Source organism: Staurois parvus, unplaced genomic scaffold, assembly GCF_062004578.1.
Source record: "Staurois parvus isolate SC_StPar_1 unplaced genomic scaffold, SC_StPar_1.0 ptg000072l, whole genome shotgun sequence".
Taxonomy (NCBI): Eukaryota; Metazoa; Chordata; class Amphibia; order Anura; family Ranidae; genus Staurois; species Staurois parvus.
This window is the reverse complement of record NW_028317868.1, coordinates 812,107-837,425: the sequence shown is the minus strand read 5'-3', so window position 1 is coordinate 837,425 and position 25,319 is coordinate 812,107. Positions and strand designations below refer to the sequence as shown.

Here is a 25,319-nt window from a genome sequence, read left to right as displayed (position 1 = left end):
AGCCACGTGACCCTGTGGCGCAACACATTGGGGAGGGGCTTTGACGTCACCACAGCAACCCAACTTCAGTAACGGCGGGTATAGACAGTGTGTGTAGACACACGGAGGAAGCCTGTCACATCCGCATTTAGCGGTTTTATCTATTACAAAGCGCATTGAAATTGACATGTGAGGTCATATAGAGGGCATTAAATAAATCTTTTTATTAAAACGATAAGACACCAAATATCTCTTCTTTCTTCCACTATACTAACGAGGAGAAAAATAGGGAGATGGAGCCACATCCAGCATCAGAAGGAAGCAGAGATCATCATGTCCATACAAGCACATTAGAAGTGACCAATCCAGGAAAACCCAGGGGAGGTCCAAAGGATCTCATCAATACAAACCTCTTAAAAGCTGTGTCAGCCCAGCAATAGGCTAACAAGAAGGTGAGCCCATAAAAGGGTCAATATTCAAGCAAGGATTTATTTCTACAGTTCCTTATATACAGCAATTACTATTGTGGACACGAATAGAATACTCCGCTATTATTCATAGACTTTGGACACCATTTCATTTTTAGATTCTTTTTCATCTTTTCATTTTCAAAATTTTGTGATTATATTTCATTTATATTTTTTATTTTTATTTATTTGTTTATTATTATTTTTTATATATTTTTCTATTATTCATATTTATTATTCATTTCTTATTTAAAAACAAAAATTCACACATATATATCCAGAAAATCTTTTTGCTGTACTTTATAATGATTTCTCTTATTTTTTCATATGTGAATTATTCATGATAAAATCCAGCCAGTGTTTATTAATAACAATCTAATATATAATTTATATAGATATACCTTATTGTAAGGGCGCGGCCTATCTATTAACTTACATTTTATCATCCTACTATTCCTGATAGGAGTTTGTAGTCCCTGCTACTACAGGAAACATGCGGGCGATCATTTACACCTTTTACAGCAGGACAGTAAATATCAGAACACAATTCAAACATCAGACCAACAGCAGGAAGTCTGCTAACTGAATGTGTAATGCAGTCTGTCATTAGCATTCCCAGAGTTCCCTCTGAAACATAGTTGTATCAGCTGTTGGTCCTGTCTGTAGATCTGTTATTTTCCCACCTTCTGTAACAGGGTGACAACCCTGATCATTCTGCAGGAACATTACACAGCAGCGTTGTCACCCTGTACAGGGAAGTCTTAGACAGATTATAAGTAAGACACACAACAAGTAAAGCCCAACTTCAGCTAACGCTTCTACAGCAGTTACAGCAACAGGTTCTCTATAAGGTCCAACCCCCATATGAATGACAACTGACAGTTGTGAGCACCCCCAGCAGTGTTATAGGATTTGCCCCGACCCCTCCAACTGCCATTTTTCCCAAAAGACTTAGTCTTCTACAGGAAGTACAAAAAAAAACAATCTACTGGGAGGGACAACAAAAAAATAAAACAATAGGAGACTCGGAAAAGCAAAAACCTGCTCTGCTAATGACAGATTTCATTATTAATGTCATTACTGATTTTGCCCATAGTTACACTTTGGTGCCAACGTTGTAATATTTCCAGGGAGAAGAAGTTTTCTTTACAAACTTTCCACCAAAAAGAGATGTGTGCACTCAGAGTGATTATTGTGAACCCCAATCAGAGGAATGTCAGTCCCCCGGAAGAAGTGGTAGGAATATGACCGCACACTCAGCACTTTGTAAGTTCAGATCTCTGGCAGTTGTATTGTGTGATTAGTCTATGGAGAGGAGTAATAGCTGGAAAGAGAAAACATGGAACAAGGATTTCTGATCTTCACCTGATGGAATCCCATTTGGCAGAACCACATGGAACACAAGTGGCCAGCTGGGCTTACGTTTTACTGCTGAATACATCCCCTAAATCAGCAGTAACTCAGTATTGGAAGGCCTGCATCAGCTTGGGATGTTGTTTTCTCACTGAACAGACTTCTTTCTAGCTGGTGTCACAGCCGCAGACCTGCCTGAAAGGTTGTCACCCATGAGAGGATATCCTACAACCTCACAAACACCCCCTTTCCTCTCTATGATCACAATCTCATCACCTTCACACTTCACTTTCATCCACACTAGACTCATTTGTTCCTCTAACATGAAGCATCAGGCCCCGACCATTACAACCTTGGCAGACTGACAACACCAGAGATCTTAAACGACATAGTCGTGTGCTGGAGCGATTGTGGCGTAAAACCAAATCTCACCAAGCATTCACCCGATATAAATCTGCTTTCTTAACATATAATTCCTCCCTCCATGCTACCAGACAAGCCTACTTTGTCACTCTCATCAATACCTTGTCATCCAGTCCTCGTCGTCTCTTCTCTACTTCTAACTCTCAACTTTCTCAACCTCCACCCAGTACCTCACTCAGTGCTCACGAGATTGCAAATCACTTCAAAAACAAGATTCATGTAATTCGTAGGGGCATCTCCACTGCACAGACATCCATCCCACTTAGCATACCTTATACTAAACCTCCCTCAACACTTTCCTCTTTTGACCTTGCTACTACCAAAGAGGTCAACTAAGGTTTCTCAGAAGCCAGTCTCACTACCTGCCCCCTGGATCCTGTCCCCTCACAACTACTACAGTCACCTTCTTCTTCCATCCTATGCTCCCTCACTCACATCTTCAATCTTTCCCTCTCTACTGGTGCCTTCCCCTCCCCTCTAAAGCATGCGTACATCACTCCCATACTTAAAAAGCCCTCCCTGGACACCACAAACCTGAACAACTTAAGACCCATCTCCTTGCTGCCATTTACCTCTAAACTATTAGAACTCTTAGTCTACAATCGCCTGAGCTCCCATCTCACTGACAACCTTCTCGACCCTTTACAGTCTGGCATTCCCTCACTACACTCCACTGAAACTACCCTACTAAAACTCACTAATGATCTACTAACTGCTAAAACCAATGGCCACTACTCCATACTCATCCCAACCAATGGCCACTACTCCATACTCATCCCAACCAATGGCCACTACTCCATACTCATCCCAACCAATGGCCACTACTCCGTACTCATCCTAACCAATGGCCACTACTCCATACTCATCCCAACCAATGGCCACTACTGCATACTCATCCAAAACAATGGCCACTACTCCGTACTCATCCCAACCAATGGCCACTACTCCATACTCATCCCAACCAATGGCCACTGCTCCTTATTCTTACTACATGACCTCTCTGCAGCTTTTGATACGGTTGACCATCCCCTCCTCCTCAAAAAACTCCACTCTCTTGGCCTCCAAGACTCTGCCATCTCCTGGTTCTCCTCCTACCTATCACAGAGCTCATTCAGCGTTACCTTTAACTCTGCCTCCTCCTCTTCACTCCCTCTTTCTGTAGGGGTCCCTCCAGGTTCTTTCCTTGGACCCCTACTCTTCTCCATCTACACCTCCTCCCTTGGTTACTTGATAAACTCTCATGGCTTTAAGTACCATCTCTATCCTAAAGACACACAAATCTATCTTTCTACCCCTCACCTCACCCCTTCAGTCTGCTCCACACCTCACCCCTTCAGTCTCCTTTCGCATTACTACCCTACTAAGTGACATATCGGCATGGATGTCACTCCACTTCCTCAAACTCAATCTTTCCAAAACTGAGCTCTTAGTATTGCCCCCAGCCCAACCATCAGTCCCTCCCCTCATGCCAGGGTGCTAGGTTTAATCCTAGACTCCCATCTGTCATTTCAGCCCCAAATCCAATCACTGTCCAAATCTTGTAGACTTCACCTCCGCAACAGCTCCAAGATATGGCCGTTCTTAACCTCGGAAACCACTAAGCAACTTATTCACTCCCTTGTTATATCTCGCCTTGACTATTGTAACTCCCTCCTCATTGGCCGACCTCATTGCAGGCTATCCCTTCATCAGTCTATCATGAATGCTGCTGATATCATCCACCTTACAAACCATTCTGTATCAGCCATCCCTATCTGCCAATCCCTCCACTGGCCTCCACTCAGTGTCCTACACCCCTCTCTGCCAATCCCTTCACTGGCCTCCACTCAGTGTCCTCCACCCCTCTCTGTCAATCCCTCCACTGGCCTCCACTCAGTGTCCTTCACCCCTCTCTGCCAATCCCTTCACTGGCTTCCCATTGCCCAATGGAGAAAATTCAAAACACTAACAATAACATATAAAGCCATTTATAATTCTGCCCCAAATTACATCACCGATCTTGTCTCCAAATATCACCCAAACCATACTCTCCGCTCCTCGCACGACCTCCTGCTCTCTAGCTCCCTTGTCTCCTCCTCCCATGCTCATCTCCAGAGCTTCCCCCATCCTCTGGAACTCTCTACCCCAATTTATCAGACTATTGCCTACACTGCTCACTCTTAGGTGATGTCTAAAAACCTCTCTTCAGGGAAGCCTATCCTGCCCTCAGCTAATAATGGAATCTTCTACTCTTTCAACCAGTCCATCCCCCACAGTTACTACCTTTTGTACCACTAGCCCCTCCCTCCTAGATTGTAAGCTCCTATCCCTCTTGTATTAAACTGTATGGTTACTGTATTGTCTCCCATTATATTGTAAAGCGCTGAGCAAACTGTTGGCGCCATATAAATCCTATATAATAACAATAATAATAATATCAATGAGAGATGAAATGTGGAAAGAAGGCATTGATAATGGGAGAGGAGATGGAACAGGTAATGGGAGGAGTGGACAAGGTGGGCTTAGCTGGAGAACTCAAGCCTGGCTGATCATGTATCAATAGTCAGAAGAACCTGGAATGGACTCTCCCACTGAGGCTTCAGAGACTTGGTAAGATGACAATAGACCCCATCCTAGTCTCTGGTACTGAGGCAGTGTTGGTCATGTATTACCTCAGGATCCAGAAATGAAGAAAATGCTTGGAAACACAACTCAGTTGGAGAATCATGAAAATGCATTGCATGTTCATTCAAAGCTCCATAAAAAAGATAAAGATGAGAATCATGAGGGAAGCTGTTCAGTTTTTAATGCTTATCTTAAAACAAATTGTCAAAAGATAAAATATTCAAATCCCTTCTAGTTGTGTATTGATGGACATAAGCACTAAACTCAGTTCATCCAATCATTACATTCCAGTTTGCTCAGATTTTAGTTTGTTTCTTTTAGAGTAGCATTTTATCTTTTCTCTTCTTCTCTAGCTTGTGGGATGACATTGGGGATGTGAAACTAACTTGTGACACCTGAAACTTCTTTAATATCCCTTTTATTCCAGAATTTAATCTATGCTGAGATTTGTGAATCCTCCGGTGATAGATTAGACCAGCATTAACTGAAAAAGTTTTGTCACATTGAGAGCATTAAAATGGCTTCTCTCCAGTGTGACTCCTCTGGTGTGCGATAAGATATGACTTCCGTGTAAAAGCTTTATCACATTCAGAACACGGATATGACTTCTCTCCAGTGTGAATCCTCTGGTGTCTGATAAGATGTGACATATGAGTAAAAGCTTTATCACATTCAGAACACTGATATGACTTCTCTCCAGTGTGACTCCTCTGGTGTGTGATAAGACATGACTTCCGTGTAAAAGCTTTATCACATTCAGAACACGGATATGACTTCTCTCCAGTGTGAATCCTCTGGTGTCTGATAAGATCTGACTTCTGTGTAAAAGCTTTATCACATTCAGAACACTGATATGGCTTCTCTCCAGTGTGAATCCTCTGGTGTGTGATAAGATGTGACTTCACTGTAAAAGCTTTATCACATTCAGAACACTGATATGGCTTCTCTCCAATGTGACTCCTCTGGTGTGTGAGAAGACATGACTTCTGAGTAAAAGCTTTATCACATTCAGAACACTGATATGACTTCTCTCCAGTGTGACTCCTCTGGTGTGTGATAAGATGTGACTTCACTGTAAAAGCTTTATCACATTCAGAACACTGATATGACCTTTGTCCAGTGTGAAGCCTCTGGTGTGTGATAAGACTTGACTTCTGTGTAAAAGCTTTATCACATTCAGAACACTGATATGGCTTCTGTCCAGTGTGAATCCTCTGGTGTCTATTAAGATATGACTTCACTGGAAAAGCTTTATCACATTCATAACACTGATATGACTTCTCTCCAGTGTGAATCCTCTTGTGTTTAATAAGATCTGACTTCCGTGTAAAAGCTTTATCACATTCATAACACTGATATGGCTTCTCTCCAGTGTGAACTCTTTGGTGTATTATAAGGTATGTCTTGCGTGTAAAAGTTTTGCCACATTCAGAACAATGATATCGCTTATCTCCCTTGCAAGCCTTCTGGTGTGTGATATATTTTCTCTCCATTGTAAAATCTACAAACAAGTAGTATGAAATGACTCCTCTTATGTATACTGGGGTTGGACTTTATTGTAAAGCCATTGTCACTTCCAGAACACTGAAATTACTTTTCTCCTGCTGCATCAATGTGGAAGAGGATCCAAACCATGACTTTTAGAACACAGATATGACTTGTATCCCGTGTGAATCCTCCAGTGAACTGCAGTAAAGACTTTCAGTCAATTAAGACATCCATGTGTTTTATTTTCCATGTGACTCAGCTGTATTCATGAAGACAAAAAAGTCCCAAAAACCTGGTTCATCAATCTACCTGTACAGAAAGAAAAAAGATAGAATTCTATATAAAAGGGCTACATAAAGTTGCTTTCTATTTTTAATGTTCATTACTAAATATATCTTCTGAATAGAAAGAATATGTACAGCATTATCTACAGTATTTTTTAATCAAATAGATTTTATTAATAAAGTTTATAAGTGCGCACAGTATTCCCAACATTCAGCCCAGACAATGGAGTCATACATTCTCACGTATAGGCAGTTGTGGCACTGTTACAGATCATACAGAACAATAACTTGCTTTGTCTATGGTGTCACTTTTACCTTTTATAAATAAATGAACAGAGAAAAGAAGAAACAACCTAGAACAATTCAGCTGTACACGGCAAGTAACTCCCCCCAGTACATACATAGATAGCTGACACCGATCAATGAGGCCCGTGTCTAAAGGATCATACCCCAAGTATGGGTCTCCAATGTAGTTACCATTCAGTAGGATACAACTGGCCGTTCTCCTCCTATGGGGCTAAAAGAGATAAGATTTTAAAAGCCTATGAAGAACCAGGAGTGAGCAAGGAGTATCCAGCCAGTTCTGCCAGACATACATCTCCTGGGGGAATTACAATGTTGGAGAGTTCATTTTTCACATGTTAATGTGGAGTTCATCTGCTCAATCCACTGTTGTCTGCTGGGAGTTTGAGATGATAGCCAAGATCGGGATATTTTTTGTGGTCAAGCAGCCTCACTATTGCTCTATGACTTGTAATAGGAGGAGGTGTAAATAATTCCTCCTCTATTGACACCAAGAGGCACACCCGAGGAATATTGAATACCAACATTATAACACTGGTCATATCGTTCCACTTTTTGAATATCTCCAAAACACGTATCAAATCCCTGACATCACCGCTACAAGTGGGGTCAAAGGGGAAATCCCTCCTGTCCTAGCTGAACAATTGAGCTGGGGTCCTGAAAGCTCTATGCAAAAGAAATGACTGAGTTTCTGTGAAGAGGACAGAGATGAGAGGTATGGAGGTCACAATCATCTCCCACCACTTTCTCTTATTTTCTCTGTTTCCCATTTTTTTCTATAAGTCTTCGGTAAGAGTCAAAAGACTGGAATAAATAGATGAGAGATCATGCCTTTCCCACTGGTGCCATCTGAAGCCCATTAACAAGTGTGAGAGTGATGTGAAATCTGTATCTGATGGAAGTAGCAATCGATGGATGGGATCTAATGTGTCTACTAAGTCCCACCTGGTAAGATGCTGAAGTTGGGCAGCTATAATATAAAGTCTAACATTTGGTATTGCTAGGCCTCCTTGGTCTTCACCATACTGTAGAGTAGTGAGTTTGATTTTAGCTGACGGCTTCTTCTAAATGAGTTCCCCAAACTGGGAGTCTATACTGGAGAACCACTTACGAGGTGTCCACATGGGAGAATTGTGGAGTATATAGAGGAATTGTGGGGTCCATATCTTCTCTTGTTCATAGATGTTATTGGAAAGAGATAATAGTTTTACAAGGAGCTCATAATGTGATTGCAGGACTCAACAACAGTGTCAGGGAAGATCGCTGCAGCGCACGAATCTGCGCATGCGCAGGATCCTGACAAGGCATACAGGAAGGCGGGCACTAGGACCCAGGCGCACCTGTCACCAATGACGGCGGTGGGCAGGCACTAGGACCCAGGCGTGCCTATCGGTGACGGGCGGGCTATTTAAACGGGCCACTGCAGGATCCAAATTGCCGTATGGTCTTATTCCTTTGCCTGTGATTCCTGACTCGGAGTTGTTTCCTGTTGCCGAACCTAGCCTGCTCCTGACTACCATTGACCTTCTCCTGCCCTGACCCCTGTCTTGTCTCTGGATATTCTTCTGTCTGCTCCTGGTCATTCTGACCTCCTGTTGTTGAACCTGGCCTGTGACCCGACTATGCTTCTGCCTGCTGCTCTGGTCTGCTCTGCCTTTTGGGACACCAAACCCGGCCCGCCTGACTCCGCTACCTGCCACATGGATCCATCTGCATCCTGCTCTGATCTGCTCTGCCTTTTCACATCGGGCTCACTACTAAATTACGTGACACTAGAAGTCTCCTCTACCGCAGCTGGGCATACCTTGGGGCCACAACCTGGTCTCAGCCTGCTCCAAGTCCATCCCCACCATCAGGGGCTCTGGTGAACAAGCAGACTGGGGCTTAGACCCCGCGCCCTAGGGAACCCCAAACTGTGGATCTATAGAGCTACCGTTAGAGTCGTGACAGTACCATACGGCCATGTCTGAGCCTGGAAGAGGACCTTCTCCCCTGGATGAGATATGTCATCATTTGACCACACTTACCAAGGCTGTTAAGATCTTACAGGATGGATATGCACATTTGGAAGAACGTATCCAAACCTTGGCTACACCCGCTTCTGTACCAACGGATCCGGCTACTTCTCCTTCGGCCAGTGATTCCTCAGAAACCCGTACTAGTATGGTGGTCCAGTTACCTTCACCTTAACCTTGTGTGCCTACTCCAGAATGATTTAATGGGGATCAAAGTAAATTCAGGGCATTCAGAAACGCATGTCAGCTGTATTTTGACCTGCAAGCACAAACTTTCTCCACAGAGACTGTTAAGGTGGGGTTCATCATCTCCTTGCTGCAGGGAGAACCTCAGGGTTGGGCCCACTGCCTGCTCAAGAGTCACCATCCACACCTAAACACCATGACTACATTCTTCAATGCCATGGCCCAGCTATACGACGATCCACAGCGGACAACTACAGCTGAAGCAGCATTACATGCGCTTCAACAGGGTCGCCAAGCAGCAGAGGACTATGTCTCAGACTTTAGACGATGGAGTGGTGACACAAACTGGAACGATGCAGCCCTACGACATCAGTTCCACCTGGGCCTGGCCGAACCCCTCAAGGACGAGGTAGCTCAGATAGGCATACCTGGTTCCTTGGAAGATCTGATTGCGTTAGCCATCCAGATTGACCGTCGGCTACGTGAACGCAGGTTGGAAAGATCCAACCAAGCTCTGAGGCCTACCTGGGTGCTACCCAAGTTTCCAGCCCAGCACAATCCCCCTGCTAGAACCTTCTGATTCTGAGGATACGGATGCCCCGGGACCTATGCAACTCGGGCTAATACATCCTTCACTAACTACCGAGGAATGCCAAAGATGTCGGGTCCACAACCTCTGTTTATACTGTGGAGAACCAGGCCATTATGTGCATTCCTGCTCAGCTAAATTGCGTAAGTGCATCTTTGTTTCTTCAGCTGCTCCTCCATCATGTTCAAATAGTTCAACTCACCTGGCTGTTCCCATTTCCTTCCAGCATCCCGGAAGAACTGTGTAGGTGATGGCAATTATTGACTCGGGGGCCTGCAGCTGCTTCATAGATTTAAACTTTGCCGCCCAACAACATATCCCATTACTGCCAAAAGAACACGGGTTAAACATTTTTCTTGCTGATGGAACCCGTATTAAATCCGGACTGGTAGACAAAGAGACCCCACCAATCCATACTACGGTAACCACCCATCATCAGGAATTTTTACTTCTAGATGCTATCACCGCCCCACTGTTTCCTCTCATACTGGGGCTTCCTTGGCTACAGGCACACGAACCTCAAATTAACTGGAAGTCGGGCTCGATCCAATTTCCCTCTTCTTACTGCCAGGAACATTGTTTGCCCAAGGTATCCTCAGGTCCACCTACCCTACTGTGCATGGACTCTGATAAAGAAATCTCTCAAACAATTCCTCCAGCTTACCATGACTATCTTGACGTATGCAGTAAACGGGGAGCAGATATACTTGCTCCTTATCGATCCTATGACTGTCCGATCGATTTGCTTCCCGGATCTGAAATCTCCATTGGGCGGATCTGCCCCTTATCTGAATGGGAACTAGGAGTTCTAGAGGAATATATCGAGGAGAATCTTCAGAAAGGGTTCATTTGGCCCTCCACTTCACCAGCTGGAGCTGGAATATTCTTCGTAGAAAAAAAGGACAAGTCCTTGCTGCCCTGCGTGGATTATCAGAAACTAAATAAGATTACCGTTAAGAACCGGTATCCCCTTCCCTTGGTTCCTGAACTATTCCAGAGACTCAAGACTGCCACTATCTTCACCAAGTTGGATTTGAGAGGGACATAAAACCTGGTCCACATACGGGAAGGGGACGAATGGAAAACGGCCTTCCGCACCCGTTTCGGCCACTTTGAATACCTGGTCATGCCATTTGGGTTATGCAACGCGCCTGCTACTTTCCAACATTTCATTAATGACATTTTCAGAGATTACCTGGATGTTTTTGTTGTCATCTACCTGGATGATATATGTAAATCCTCCTGCGCTTCTATGTCTCCTAGGATGAGTAAAAGGAACAGCCGCTCACATCCAAATCTCACCTTAAGATAGAACTAATAAATCTAATATATAAATGATGTAGCGCTGTAATAACTCATGAGTATGGTTATAAACATATCACTCTACTGACATCCAAAAGATAGCAATTGTGACATATATAAGTGATGCGTGCAATATAGAATACACTTATATATGGTTGTACTTCTCTACGGTTGGTGAATCACAGGATTCCCAAACATCATACTTATGAGCATCCTACCATTGCCTGACTAAAGAGGAATAGAGGAAGGAGGAGGAGAGAGAGTATAGAAGGTGGTGGAGTCATTTCTGGCCTGGAGAAATCGTGTAGGATCCAGGGTGATCCAAGAGGCTTATTTGGCCCCTGTGGGTCGCAGGGGGAAAGTGAGCGGGCACGCCTGCCATATAGGAGTACTTCTCACTACCTGCACTGGCACAGCAGCACATGGTGTGATCATTGCATTGTGTGGATTTGTGAGACACAACTTGACACCGAATATAGTGGACTTTTTATCACCATTGTTTATATAAGTCACTTATCTGATGATGCATAACCCTGTATAGGGAAGCACTGTGTGACAATGATGATATGATCACTTGTTTATGATCACTTGGATATTTATAAGTGTATTCTATATTGCACACATCACTTATATATGTCACAATTGCTATCTTTTGGATGTCAGTAGAGTGATATGTTTATAACCATACTCATGAGTTATTACAGCGCTACATCATTTATATATTACATCTACCTGGATGACATTCTGATTTTCTCCGCATGTCTGGAGGTACACCGAGACCATGTGAGATGCGTTCTGGGATGGCTTCGCCAGCATGGACTATATGCTAAGGCAGAGAAATGCAACTTTGAGCAACAGAGCATTCCATTCCTGGGCCTGATCATCTCTACTGCCGGAATTGCAATGGATCCCCAAAAGATCACAGCAATTTTGGAATGGCCGGTACCCTCGGACAAAAAAGGAGTTCAGGGGTTCATCAGATTTGCAAATTTCTACTGGAAATTCATTATAAATGTTTATTAGTTTATCAATCAAAATACAAATCATATTCACATTTCTATTAAAATGACATTTAGACAATATCCTCCTATTTGCATAAATTATTTAAATCCCTCTCCTCAACCCTCCCTCTTCCCCCCTCCCCCCTCCTCAGCCTCCCACCCCCATCCCCCCCACCTCTCCCACTCTGCGTTTTTCTCTCTTCTCCTTCACACCATACATTTCTGTTATTTCTAAATCCATTTCAAGGGGTGTTATATCCTCATATATTTCACTTTTTCTCTATACTTTTCCCATTTTTTCCACTTTGTATTGTACATCTCCATCTTATCTATATGCATGTAATACAATCTTTCTAACCCGCATATCTGGTTCACTCTGCCCATCCAATCCTCCTCTGTTGGCACCTCTCTTTTTTTCCAGAACCTGCGTATCAGACTCTTCGCTGCACTCAAGTAATGCCATATCCCCAAGGCCTTATATAATTTCACTGGAAGCTCTGTGATATGGAGGAGACACAACTCTGGGTCTAATCCAATATTAATTTTAGTGATTTTCCTTACTAAATAAACTATTTTCCACCAAAACACCTGTATTCTTGAACACTCCCACCACGTATGATACCACGTACCTATCTCTCCACAACCTCTCCAAGTCATCCGTGAAATCTCCCCATTCAATTCATGCTCTACATTAGGTGTAATGTGCCATCTCACCAAACACTTGTCATTTTTTTCCACCTCTCGCATACTAATATTTTCGTGAATTAATCTGAACATTTTCCTTTGCGCCTCCTCATCTATTTCCCTTCCCATATCTCTTTCCCATTTCTCTATATATATTAATTTTATATCAGTGTCTAATTCGGTTAATATTTTATATATTTTTGCAATTCCGTGTCTCCCATCTCCCCGTGCGTCCAACAATCTCTCCAATGGATTCCACTCTTTTCTAGTTCTCATAGGCTTTGGGAGATTTTCAAAGAAATGTTTCAGTTGGTAATATCGGAATCTATCCATCTTATTGAAAACTTCTCCCTTTTTTTTCTCCAGCTCTCCATATGATCCCAATTCCTCCCCAACCATTATATCTCTCAGTTGTGCCTCTTGTTTTATAATCCATTTTCCTGCAATGTTTTCCTGCCCAGGGGTAAAATATTTTGTGTTCCTTAGTGGCATTAACTGTGAATTAAAAGCCCATCCCCTCTGTCTGTGTAACATTTCCCACACTCTCAAAACATTAAAAGTATACGTGCTTGTGCTTTCCTCTAATCCCCTATATTGTGCTGGCACCCATATAATCTTGCTTAAATTTGATCCACTCAGTGTATTTTCAATTGTGACCCAGCTTTTCTCTGGATTATGAGTCCAGTCAAAAATTCTCGCCATTATCACTGCTTTATAATATCTCTTAAAGTCTGGTACACCCAGTCCGCCTCTTTCTTTACTTCTAGTCAAGACTTCATAGCGTATTCTAGGCTTTTTATTCCTCCATATAAATCTTATTATCATTTTTTTAAGTTCTTTAAAATATGTCTCTGGGAGTTTAATTGGAATCATTTGAAATTTATACAATACTTTGGGCACAATTACCATTTTTATCAAATTTATGCGACCTATCCAGGACGGGTTTTTACCTCCCACTCTCTTCAGCTCCTCCTTAAGTTCGTTTAATAGTGAAATATAATTAGATTTATATAGATTCTTGGTTAAGGCTGACAGTTTTATCCCTAGATACTTTAGTTCTTTATCTCTCCAAACAAATGGGAATTCTCCTTGTATTTTTTCTTTTTCACTATTTTTAAGGTTTATATTTAAGATTTCGGCTTTTGTCGGGTTAATTTTTAAATTTGATCATTCCCCGTATTCCTTCAGTATCTTCATCAAATTTGGAAGTGACATTCTGGGATTTCCAACATAGAACATCAAATCATCCGCATAAGCCGCCACCTTATGTTCTCTATCTCCTATCCATATTCCCTTTATATCTATGTTCTTCCTTATCGTAGACAGCAGTGGCTCCAATGATAGAACATATAACAGTGGGGATAATGGGCATCCCTGTCTTGTACCATTTGACATCTTGAAAATCTCCGATCTTCCTCCATTAACCATGATAGCGGCAGTAGGCCCTCTATATAACCTTCCGATCCACTTCCTCATTCTATCTCCTATCCCCATCACCTCCAAGGTGTCCATCATAAATCCCCAACTCACTCTATCAAATGCTTTCTCGGCATCAATTGACATCAGTATCATTGGGGTTTTCCCTTTTTTACCTTCCTGTATGAGCAGCAGTGATCTCAAACCGTTGTCTCTGCCCTCTCTCCCTGGGACAAACCCCACCTGATCTTCGTGTATCCATTCCGGCATCAGTTCCTTCAGTCTATTTGCCAAAACCTTTGCATACAATTTAGTATCTACATTCAGCAGCGCTATTGGTCTATAACTCGCACACTGCGAGGGGTCTTTATCCTCTTTATGGATTAAGACTATATTAGCCTGTAAGGATTCTCCCCTCATTTCCATCTCATTTCCCAGAGCATTCATATACAGTGGGGATCGAAAGTTTGGGCACCCCAGCTACAAATGTGTATTAATGTGCATAAAGAAGCCAAGGAAAGATGGAAAAATCTCCAAAAGGCATCAAATTACAGATTAGACGTTCTTATAATATGTCAACAAAAGTTAGATTTTATTTCCATCATTTACACTTTCAAAATAACAGAAAACAAAAAAATGGCATCTGCAAAAGTTTGGGCACCCTGCAGAGTTAATATCTTGTACTGCCCCCTTTGGCAAGTATCACAGCTTGTAAACGCTTTTTGTAGCCAGCCAAGAGTCTTTCAATTCTTGTTTGAGGTATCTTTGCCCATTCTTCCTTACAAAAGTCTTCCAGTTCTTTGAGATTTCTGGGCTGTCTGTCACGCACTGCTCTTTTAAGATCTATCCATAGATTTTCAATTATGTTGAGGTCAGGAGATTGTGAAGGCCATGGTAAAACCTTCAGTTTACGCCTCTTGATGTAATCCCGAGGTGTGTTTAGGATCATTATCCATTTGTAGAAGCCATCCTCTCTTTAACTTCAGCTTTTTCACAGATGGCATCAAGTTACCATCCAAAATTTGCTGAAATTTTATTGAATCCATTTTTCCTTCTACTCGTGAGATGTTCCCTGTGCCACTGGCTGCAACACAACCCCAAAGCATGATTGATCCAACCCCATGCTTAACAGTTGGACAGAGGTTCTTTTCATTAAATTCTGTGCCCCTTCTTCTCCAAATGTACCTTTGCTCATTCTGGCCAAAAAGTTCAATTTTAACCTCATTGATCCACAGAACTTGTTTCCAAAATACATCAGGCTTGTCTATATGTTCATTTGCAAAGTTCAAACAATGATTTTTGTGGTGAGGACGTAGAAGAGGTTTTCTTCTGATGACTCTTTCATGAAGACCATATTTGTACAAGTATCTCTTTATAGTGGAATAGTGTACCACAACTCCAGTGTCTGCCAGATCTTTCTGGAGGGATTGTGCAGTCAAACATGGGTTTTTAATTGTTTTTCTCACAATCCTGCGAGCTGTTCTGTCTGATATTTTTCTTGGTCTTCCAGATCTTGCTTTAACTTCCACTGTTCCTGATGACTGCCATTTCTTAATTACATTCCGAACAGAGGATATTAACATCTGAAAACGCTTTGCTATCTTCTTATAGCCTTCTCCAGCTTTGTGAGCGTCAACTATTTTCAGTTTTAGTTTTCTAGACAACTGCTTAGAAGAACCCATGGTGCTGATTGTTGGGGCAAGGTCAGATGAGTCTGGGCATTTAAAACCTTTAAGATTGACATCACCTGGTCTTCCCAGACGATGATTGAGAACAATCCATGACACTGGCAGGTCTCAGCTTGGCAAAGGGGGCAGTGCATGCTATAAATTCTGCAGGGTGCCCAAACTTTTGCAGACGCCATTTTTTTGTTTTCTGTTATTTTGAAAGTGTAAATGATGGAAATAAAATCTAACTTTTGTTGACATATTATAAGAATGTCTAATCTGTAATTTGATGCCTTTTGGAGATTTTTCCATCTTTCCTTGGCTTCTTTGTGCACATTAATACAAATTTTTAGCTGGGGTGCCCAAACTTTCGATCCCCACTGTATATCTTCAACTTGGGTATTAATAACTCACCATATTTTTTGTAATATTTTACCGTATATCCATCTGGGCCCGGGCTTTTCCCCACCGCAGTACCTTTTAACGCTGTTTTTATTTCCTCTAATGTGATTTCTGCTTCTAGGGAATTCAATTGTATTTCGCTGAGTTTTGGTAGACCTGCCTCTTTTAAGTATGTTCTTCTTTTTTCTCTATTTACTGTTTCAGTTTTATTTATTATATCCTGCGGTATGATATTATATAACTCATTATAGTAATCCTTAAATGCTCTAGCGATGTCTTTAGTTGAGTGCACTAATTCACCCTTAGGGTTTCTTATTTTCTCTATATAATTCCTATTTTTCTTTTTCCTTAGAGTTCTCATTAAATATTTTCCCGGCTTATCTCCCCATCTATACCTTTCACTTGTTACTTTGTTAAAGACTCTTTTCTTTTCCTCCTCCATTACATTCTCTAGTTCTTCTTTCTTCTTTATTATTTTCTGCATTATCTCTTTAAACATTTCCCTTTTATGAGCCTTTTCGAGATCATATATTTCATTTAGTAGTCTATTAATCTCCTTTCTTTTTTCTTTTTTGCCCCTATTGCAATGAGTAGTCCTCTAATGTAGGCTTTGTGGGCCTCCCACACTGTTGCAATCAACACATCCTCTGTTTCATTTTCCTCAAAAAAACATTTAATTTCCCTCTCGATCTTTCGATCGGTCTCTTCATCCATAAGGAGTGCCTCATTCATCCGCCAGTCATAACCTCCTCTCTCTTCTCTACCCCATCTTGACTTCATTGCAACAGGGGCATGATCTGACAGAGTACTTCCTTCGATTTTTACTTCTACTACAGACTCTATAAATCGATGTTCTACCAATATATAATCCAGTCTAGAATAGATCTCATGTACATGTGAAAAAAAGGTATAGTCTCTATCTTTCATATTCCTGATTCTCCATATATCGACTAATTGACACTCATGCATCAGTTTCTTTAATAATCTCAAGGACCTGCTCTCTTCCCTTCTCACATGGGAGGTAGTATCCATCCGCAGGTCCATACAGATATTAAAGTCTCCAGCTATTATCATACAACCCCCTTTTAAAATCCATCAATTTTTTCAATACACCTCTCAAGAATATCTCCGGTTTCTTATTTGGACAGTATATACTAGCTATTGTACACTCAATTCTCTGTAATTTACCCCTCAAAAACCTTCCCTCCGGATCCGCAATTCTCTTCTCCACCTCAAACCTTATATTCTTTGCGAAACCTATAGCAACCCCTTTTGCTCTTTTAATTGGTGAGTCCGCATGATACCATGTCGGGAAATATCTAGTCTTCAGCCTAACCATTGACTCCACCTCTAAGTGTGTTTCCTGTAGAAATACCACCGAAGATGTTCTATGTTGTAGTTCTTTAAATAACCTAAATCTCTTCCCGGGACAACACAACCCCTTTACATTAGAAGTTATAAATTGGATTTCTTCCATCTTACCCTACTCCTTTTAATTCCTTCATCCTCCTGCCCTTCCTCTTTCCTATTTCTCTTATCTCGCAGAGTATCCACCCCCCTATTCCCCCCCTCCCATCCGTCCCCATCTCCCCCCTCCTTCCCCCCCCCCCATTAGGCCTACTATTTGCCTTCTAATCATTTGTGGACCTAATGCCACGTTTGATTTTTAACCCTGGGGTTGGTCTCTGACCATGTGCGGCTCACCTTCCCTCCATTCCCCCAATGCCCCCCTATCTGTCATTTCTCTATTTCTCCTTCTAACTAGCTGCCATTCCTCTTTTCTCATAGCACTTATCCCTTCTTCCTCCTCCCAACCTGGGATCTCTATTTTCTGAATATTAAGTTTATCAAAAAAGTCTCTTAGTTCTTCAGGAAATCTCAGGTATGCAGTGACTCCATTCTTCCATCCCATTAAACACGTCGGGCTACTCCGTCTATATTGTATATTCTGTTTTTTCATCTGTTCTAGAAGTGGTTTCAGTGATCTCTTTCTCCACAATGTTTCAGCTGTCAGGTCTGCAAAAACTTGTATATTTTTTCCTCCATATATAATACTGGCTCTTCCTTTTGTCTTCTTCCATACCTCTTCTCTATCTCCATATTTATAGAATTGTACAACTACATCTCTCGGTTTCTCTTCCACCCGATCCCGTTGGAACCTTCCTATCCTATATACATTGTCCAATTTATATTTCTCGGTACTGGGTTTATCCGTAATGGAGTTTAAGATTTTACATATTGTCCCTTTTAAATCTTCTCCTTGTGTGAGTTCCGGGACTCCTTTTATCCTAAGATTATGTTTCCTATGCTTGTTACCTTGTATCTCCAAGTTATATTGCGGCTTTTATTGTTCTTTCCTCATCTCCATTATCTGATTTTTTAACTCTGGAATAGCTTGAGCATGTTTTTTAATTTTTTCCTCCTTTTCTTCTACTCTGGATAATAAATGTCCCAAATCGTTCCGGATAATCCCCATCTCTTGTTTAATAGATTTTTCCAGATTTTTAAACATTTCTGCCATCTCCTTTTTATTTGGGATTTGTAATTCTCCTTCATTTTCTCTGGACTTTATTCCCTCTGATGTTTGTTGATTATTATTGTTCATTTCCTCAGAAGACCTGGTGCTCTTATCTAGGCTGTTTTCCATTATACTCCTTTCAGAAGCCTTCTGAGATCTTTCTGGGGTCACATTTCCCTGGGACGTATATTTCCTAATCGTTCCAGATTGGGGGTGCTTGGGACCACTCCCTTTACTATGTTTGCTCTTCATATTTATTATAAATTCAGTCCCTTTTCTCTAAGCTCTAGGACCTGTGCTAAAAATTATCCTTGGGAGAATTAAAATTTTCTTCTGTCCCCTTGGGAATCCCCCTATTCCTCCGTGTGTTCCTTCTTTGCTTCAACCTCTATATTCCACATACAGGATCAGTATACAGTCCAGACATTATCACTCACCCTCCTTCCAGCTGCTTTTTCAGTGAGGCGATTCTCCAGGTTCCTTCTCTGTTGTCTGTCTTTATTTCCCTTCTAGGGGGATTCCTCCAGGTCACATTCCTCTTCCTTCACCTGATCTCTTTGACAGATAGCAGGCAGAGTGCTTCTCTGTTAAGTCGGTGTCAGGGTCCTGCTTGTATCTGTCTCCACTCACAGCTGTCAGTGAGAAGCCGATGCCTCCCTTCTGCTTGGGAATGCCGGCCGGCTTCTCTTCCTCCCAGAGATCCCTTGCGGGGGTCACGTGGCCGCCCTGCATCCTCCGGGCTCCCAGCTGCTCTCTATCTCAGACAGGAGTCTCCAGCCATCCCACCTCAAACGACCCACGACACTCCGTCCTCCCCACTTCACCGGTGGGATCCCACTTACAGGTAGGGAATCCTAGGCATCTCCAGCAGCATTCACGGGGCGTATTGAGGGGAAGGTGACTGCCTTACAGAGGGAGATCCTACATCAGTCTCTCTCTTGCCGCCATGCTCAGGCTCCACAGCAGCCCCCATCTTAAGCCATGCAGACTCCTCTCTTCCTTACACCTTGGAAGTAGATGCGTCCTAAAACGCAGTAGGGGCAGTTCTTTCATGAAGGAAAGGCCTGAAGGAACTAATTCATCCGGTAGCCTTCTTCTCTAGGAAACTTACCTCAGCTGAAAGGAACTATGACATTGGGGACCGAGAACTCTTGGCAATAAAGACAGCACTGGAGGAATGGAGATACCTGCTGGAAGGGGCCATACATCCAATTCTGATATATAGCAATCACAAGAATTTAGAATATTTAAGGACTGCTAAACGTCACAAACCACGCCAAGCTAGATGGGAACTGTTTTTCTCCAGATTCATTTTTCACATCACCTACAGGCCAGGATTCAAAAACACTAAACCAGATGCGCTTTCACGTATGTTCGAGGATCCAAAAGAATCTCCAAAACTGGACACCAATCTACCAGCAGGGAATTTCTTGCTATTAAAGTCTGAACTTCTGTCTCAATTGCAGCAGGCCTCAGTAGGAGCCTCTAGTCCACCTGGAATCACTGTACAAAACAGGGAAGGGCTTTTATGGAAAGGGGAGCAAATTTTGGTACCCGAAGAGGCACGAATTCTTGTTCTGGGTTACTGCCATGATCACCCATTAAGCAGGTCACTTCAGGGTTTCCAAGACATTGGAATTGGCCCAACGCTTGTTCTGGTGGCCGAATATGGCTAAGGATTGCAAAACATATGTAAGGACTTGTGCCATCTGCAATCGGAACAAGACCACTCGAAACAAGGCCTGGGGTTTACTTAAACCTCTACCAGTGCCTGATAGGCCTTGGAAAATGATATCCATGGACTTTATAGTGGAACTTCCGCCTTCCCAAGGACATACTGCTATTTTTGTGGTTGTGGACCGGTTATCAAAAATGGCCCAATTTTTGCCACTAAGGAATACACCCTCTGCTTCTGAGACTGCTCGGATTTTCATTAAAGAAATCGTAAGACTCCATGGAGTTCCTGTGAACATTGTCTCGGACCGAAGGGTACAATTTACTTCGAGATTTTGGAAAGCGCTATGCGAAACCCTGGAAATCAAGTTATCCTTTTCCTCTGCCTACCACCCACAAATAAACAAACGGGCAAACCGAACGAACCAATCAGACCCTGGAACAATACATCAGTTGTTACACATCCTTCCTCCAAGACTACTGGGTGGCAATCTTACCTCTGGCAGAGTTCGCATATAACAATGTTAGCCATTCTGCCACTAAACAGTCACCATTTTTTGCTAACTATGGGTTCCACCCTACCTTTTTACCTGACCTGGTCCCAGAAACTTCCGTTCCTGCTGCTCAGAATATACTAAATTTCTTTGTCTCTAACAATAAATTGTTACAAGAGGCGGTCGCAAAAGCCCAGGAAGACAACAAGAGGGTCTTCGACAGAAAGAGAAGGGAAGAACTGATTCTGCATCTGGGAGACCAGGTCTGGCTGGCTACAACTAATCTGAAGATGGCGTGCCCTTCGAGGAAGTTGGCACCAAGGTTTGTGGGCCCATTCTTGATAAGACTCAGAATTAAAGTCACATATGAATTGGCACTTCCGGAGTCCATTAGAGTACACCCAGTTTTCCACGTGTCACTGTTGAAACCTGCCGTACCCGATCCATTTCCTAGTCATAGGTCAAGGCGCGCCGAGTCCATAGACGTGGACAGGGAAGAGGAATTTGAGGTCAAGGCTGTTGTGGACTGTAGGAAAAGGAGGGGTCAGACACAGTACCTTATTAAGTGGAAGGGGTATGGTCCGGAGGAAAACTCATGGGAACCAGCTCAGAATGTTCATGCCACAGACCTAGTTCAGGAATTTTTTCGCAGTCACCCGCAAAAGAGGAGCCAATTGGGCACCAGAGGCTGCCCATAAGGGGGGGGCAATGTCAGGGAAGATCGCATAAATATGTGCATGCGCAGCATCCCAATAAGACATACAGGCAGGCGGGCACTAAGACCCAGGCGCACCTGTCACCAATGACAGCACCGGGCAGGCACTAGGACCTAGGCACGCCTTTCGGCGCTGGGCGGGCTATTTAAACTGGCCACTGCAGGATCCAAATTGCCGTATGGTCTTATTCCTTTGCCTGTGATTCCTGACTCTGAGTTGTTTCCTGTTGCCGAACCTAGCCTGCTCCTGACTACCATTGACCTTCTCCTGCCTTGACCCCTGGCTTGTCTCTGGATATTCTTCTGGCTGCTCCTGATCATTCTGGCCTCCTGTTGCTGAACCTGGCCTGTGACCCGACTATCCTTCTGCCTACTTCTCTGGTCTTCTCTGCCTTCTTGGATACAAAACCCGGCCTGCCTGACTCCGCTACCTGCCGCACGGATCCATCCGCATCCTGCTCTGGTCTGCTCTGCCTCTTCACGTCAGGCTCACTACTAAAGTATGTGACACTAGCGGTCTCCTGGACATACCTGGGGGCCGCGACCTGGTCTCAGCCTGCTCCAAGTCCATCCCCACCATCAGGGGCTCTGGTGAACAAGCAGACTGGAGCTTAGATCCCGCACCCTGTGGAACCCCAAACTGTGGACCTATAGAGCTACTTCTAGAGTCTTGACAAACAGTAAGTCAGAAGGGGTACAACCCTTAGAGGTAACATACAGGTTGTAATTTGTACACTACAAATAATATCTTCATACATTAAGATTCATTAATACATTTTTCAAAAAATTTGAAAAAAAAAAGTTTGTTTCTATTTTAAAATTTAGCAAACAGGTAATTGTTCTACTTCACTGATGTGCGTTGATGAGGCTGCACTGATAGGCGGCACTGATAGGTGACACTGATGAGCTGGCACTGATAGGCAGCACTGATGATGGGTACTGATAGTCGGCACTCATAGGCAGCACTGCTGGGCACTGACTGGCGGCACTGCTGGGCAAAGGTGGGTGACACTGCTGGGCACTTGTGGGCGGCACTGGTAGGTGGCTCTGCTGGGCACCGATCCTCAAGGCACTGATCATCAATGATCGATGCCGATCCCTCCTCTGACAACTGCCAGCAGTACTTTCCTCATGCTCTGACAGGGTGAGGAAAGTGCAGTCAAGACCCGGCAATTGCATTTCCTGATGACCAGCGTGTCATAGGACACGGCAATCACGGAGATCACGGGGGGCACGCAGGAGAGCGCGTTCTGGGAGGACATCATAGGACGGCCTCCCAGGACTGGCCAGCCACAGTGCAACCGTCATTTGGCTACCTGCGGTCATCAACTAGTTAAAGCAGCACTTCCCCTTTTGGGTGGAGCTCTACTTTAACTTCAGCAAGAGATAACAGTGCTATAGTATCAAGGGAGGAGTGAATGTAGGGACTGAAACATGTTATATACTCTATAGTATCATTTCTGGTACTCTCACAGTGGGAGTATAGATACCATACACATCCCTCCTCAGCTTCTCACCCCTCCCCCATACACATCCCTCCCCAGCTTCTCACCCCTCCCCCATACACATCCCTCCCCAGCTTCTCACCCCTCCCCCATACACATCCCTCCTCAGCTTCTCGCCCCTCCCCCATACACATCCCTCCTCAGCTTTTCGCCCCTCCCCCATACACATCCCTCCTCAGCTTTTCACCCCTCCCCCATACACATCCCTCCTCAGCTTTTCACCCCTCCCCCATACACATCCCTCCTCAGCTTCTCACCCCTCCCCCATACACATCCTTCCCCAGATTCTCGCCCCTCCTCCATGTGCATCCCTCCTGAGCTTCTCACCTCTCCCCCATACACACCCCTCCCCTGCTTCTCACCCCTTCCCCATACACATCCCTCCCAGCTTCTCACCCCTCCCCCATACACATCCTTCCTCAGCTTCTCACCCCTTCCCCATACACATCCCTCCCAGCTTCTCGCCCCTCCCCCATACACATCCCTCCCAGCTTCTCGCCCCTCCCCCATACACATCCCTCCCAGCTTCTCGCCCCTCCCCCATACACATCCTTCCTCAGCTTCTCACCCCTCCCCCATACACATCCCTCCTCAGCTTCTCACCCCTCCCATATACACATCCCTCCCCAGATTATTATTATTATTATTATACAGTATTTATAAAGCTCCAATGGTTCGCTCAGCGCTGTACATTACAAAGGGGGACAGAACATGTGACAGAACAATACCAATACAATGCAAAACACGAGGGGATTGAGGGCCCTGCTCTTTCGAGCTTACAATCTAGGAGGGGGGGGGGAGTGGTGGCACAGGAGGAGATAGCTGTGGGGGATGGAGTAGTAGGAAGAGTGGAGGAGGTCAGCAGGTTAGCAGGGGATGGGGTAGGCTTCCCTGAAGAGATGGGTTTTCAGGGTGTGCCTAAAGGAGAGGAGAGTAGGTGATAATCTGATGGGTTGCGGCAGGGAGTTCCAGAGGATGGGTGACACCCTGGAGAAGTCCTGGAGGTGGGCATGGGAGGAGGAGACCAGGGAACTAGAGAGAAGGAGGTCTTGTGAGGAGCGGAGTGTGCGTGATGGGCGGTACTTGGATATTAGGTCAGTGATGTAGTTCGGGGCAGTATGGTGGACAGCTTTGTACGTCAGTGTTAGGATTTTGAATTTGATCCGTTGTGCAATCGGAAGTCAGTGGAAGGATTGGCAGAGGGGGGTGGCGGACACTGAGTGGAGGCCAGTGGAGAGATTGGCAGAGGGGGGTGGAGGCCAGTGGAAGGATTGGCAGAGGGGGGTGGCGGAGATGGAGCGGTTGGTAAGGTGGATGAGTCTGGCAGCCGTATTCAGGATCGACTGAAGCGGGGATAGCCAGCGGCAAGGCAGGCCAGTGAGGAGGGAGTTGCAGTAGTCGAGTCGTGATATGATGAGGGAGTGGATGAGCTGTTTAGTGGTTTCTGGGGTTAGGAACGTGCGGATTTTGGCGATGTTGCGGAGGTCGAGTCTGCACGAGTTTGTTAAAGATTGGACTTGGGGCTGGAAGGATAGGTTGGAGTCCAGAATGACACCAAGTACTCTGGCCTGCAGGGCGGGTTTGATGGTGGCGTTGTTGGATGTGACGGAGAAGTCAATGGGGGATGGTGTCCGGGCTGGGGGGGGGGGGGGGAGACAAGAAACTCGGTTTTGGAGAGGTTCAGTTTAATGAAGTAGAGCGACTTCCAGTCTGATATGTCGCTCAGTAGGCTTGTGATTCAGGCGGAGACCGAGGGGGTGAGGTGGGGGGTTGAGAGATAGATTTGTGTGTCGTCGGCATAGAGGTGGTAGTTGAAGCCGTGAGAGTGAATGAGTTGGCCAAGGGAGGAGGTGTAGATGGAGAAGAGAAGGAGCCTGAGGACAGAGCCTTGAGGGACCCCAACAGAGAGGGGGAGAGAGGGGGAGGTGGTAGCATTATAGGTAACGCTGAAAGAGCGTTGTGACAGGTAGGATGTGAGCCAGGAGAGAGCAGAATCTCTGAGGCCAAGGGAGTGTAGTTTTTTGAGGAGGAGGGAGTGGTCGACTGTGTCGAAGGCCGCAGAGAGGTCAAGGAGTAGGAGCACTGAATAGTGGCCATTAGCTTTGGCGGTTAGCAGGTCGTTGGAGAGTTTCAGTAAGGCGGTTTCGGTGGAGTGTAGGGGACGGAAGCCGGACTGTAGGGGATCGAGGAGGTTGTTGTCATTGAGGTGAGAGCTTAGGCGGGTGTAGACTAGGCGCTCAAGGAGTTTAG

At 44.2% G+C, this 25,319-nt stretch overlaps 1 pseudogene; it reads left to right on the top strand.

Annotated features, from left to right (window-relative positions):
• Positions 1 to 25,319, top strand: part of LOC149469381 (uncharacterized) — an 80,294-nt pseudogene that overhangs the window by 5,008 nt on the left and 49,967 nt on the right.